The sequence below is a fragment of the Ranitomeya variabilis genome, chromosome 1 (assembly GCF_051348905.1).
Source record: "Ranitomeya variabilis isolate aRanVar5 chromosome 1, aRanVar5.hap1, whole genome shotgun sequence".
Lineage (NCBI taxonomy): Eukaryota > Metazoa > Chordata > Amphibia > Anura > Dendrobatidae > Ranitomeya > Ranitomeya variabilis.
The window spans coordinates 1,167,454,064-1,167,456,239 of NC_135232.1; positions in this window are offsets into that span (position 1 = coordinate 1,167,454,064).

A 2,176-nucleotide genomic window follows, 5' to 3' on the forward strand; every position below is an offset into this window, starting at 1 on the left:
GTGGGGTCCTCTCTCTCCTGTAGAGTGTAAGCTCTTATGGTCAGTGGGGTCCTCTCTCTCCTGTAGAGTGTAAGCTCTTATGGTCAGTGGGGTCCTCTCTCCTGTAGAGTGTAAGCTCTTATGGTCAGTGGGGTCCTCTCTCTCCTGTAGAGTAGAAACTCTTATGGTCAGCGGGGTCCTCTCTCTCCTGTAGAGTGTAAGCTCTTATGGTCAGTGGGGTCCTCTCTCTCCTGTAGAGTGTAAGCTCTTATGGTCAGTGGGGTCCTCTCTCTCCTGTAGAGTGTAAGCTCTTATGGTCAGTGGGGTCCTCTCTCTCCTGTAGAGTGTAAGCTCTTATGGTCAGCGGGGTCCTCTCTCTCCTGTAGAGTGTAAGCTCTTATGGTCAGTGGGGTCCTCTCTCTCCTGTAGAGTAGAAACTCTTATGGTCAGCGGGGTCCTCTGTCTCCTGTAGAGTGTAAGCTCTTATGGTCAGTGGGGTCCTCTCTCTCCTGTAGAGTGTAAGCTCTTATGGTCAGTGGGGTCCTCTCTCCTGTAGAGTGTAAGCTCTTATGGTCAGTGGGGTCCTCTCTCTCCTGTAGAGTGTAAGCTCTTATGGTCAGTGGGGTCCTCTCTCCTGTAGAGTGTAAGCTCTTATGGTCAGTGAGGTCCTCTCTCTCCTGTAGAGTGTAAGCTCTTATGGTCAGTGGGGTCCTCTCTCCTGTAGAGTGTAAGCTCTTATGGTCAGTGGGGTCCTCTCTCTCCTGTAGAGTGTAAGCTCTTATGGTCAGTGGGGTCCTCTCTCTCCTGTAGAGTGTAAGCTCTTACGATCAGTGGGGTCCTCTCTCCTGTAGAGTGTAAGCTCTTATGGTCAGTGGGGTCCTCTCTCCTGTAGGTTGTAAGCTCTTATGGTCAGTGGGGTCCTCTCTCTCCTGTAGAGTGTAAGCTCTTATGGTCAGTGGGGTCCTCTCTCTCCTGTAGAGTGTAAGCTCTTATGGTCAGTGGGGTCCTCTCTCTCCTGTAGAGTGTTAGCTCTTATGGTCAGTGGGGTCCTCTCTCTCCTGTTGAGTGTAAGCTCTTATGGTCAGTGGGGTCCTCTCTCCTGTAGGTTGTAAGCTCTTATGGTCAGTGGGGTCCTCTCTCTCCTGTAGAGTGTAAGCTCTTATGGTCAGTGGGGTCCTCTCTCTCCTGTAGAGTGTAAGCTCTTATGGTCAGTGGGGTCCTCTCTCTCCTGTAGAGTGTTAGCTCTTATGATCAGTGAGGTCCTCTCTCTCCTGTAGAGTGTAAGCTCTTATGGTCAGTGAGGTCCTCTCTCTCCTGTAGAGTGTAAGCTCTTATGGTCAGTGGGGTCCTCTCTCTCCTGTAGAGTGTAAGCTCTTATGGTCAGTGGGGTCCTCTCTCTCCTGTAGAGTGTAAGCTCTTATGCTCAGCGGGGTCCTCTGTCTCCTGTAGAGTGTAAGCTCTTATGGTCAGTGGGGTCCTCTCTCTCCTGTAGAGTGTAAGCTCTTATGGTCAGTGGGGTCCTCTCTCTCCTGTAGAGTGTAAGCTCTTATGGTCAGTGGGGTCCTCTCTCTCCTGTAGAGTGTTAGCTCTTATGATCAGTGAGGTCCTCTCTCTCCTGTAGAGTGTAAGCTCTTATGGTCAGTGAGGTCCTCTCTCTCCTGTAGAGTGTAAGCTCTTATGGTCAGTGGGGTCCTCTCTCTCCTGTAGAGTGTAAGCTCTTATGGTCAGTGGGATCCTCTCTCCTGTAGAGTGTAAGCTCTTATGGTCAGTGGGGTCCTCTCTCTTCTGTAGAGTGTAAGCTCTTATGGTCAGTGGGGTCCTCTCTCCTGTAGAGTGTAAGCTCTTATGGTCAGTGGGGTCCTCTCTCTCTCCTGTAGAGTGTAAGCTCTTATGGTCAGTGAGGTCCTCTCTCTCCTGTAGAGTGTAAGCTCTTATGGTCAGTGGGGTCCTTTCTCTCTCCTGTAGAGTGTAAGCTCTTATGGTCAGTGGGGTCCTCTCTCTCCTGTAGAGTGTAAGCTCTTATGGTCAGTGGGGTCCTCTCTCTCCTGTAGAGTGTAAGCTCTTATGGTCAGTGGGGTCCTCTCTCCTGTAGAGTGTAAGCTCTTATGGTCAGTGGGGTCCTCTCTCTCCTGTAGAGTGTAAGCTCTTATGGTCAGTGAGGTCCTCTCTCTCCTGTAGAGTGTAAGCTCTTATGGTC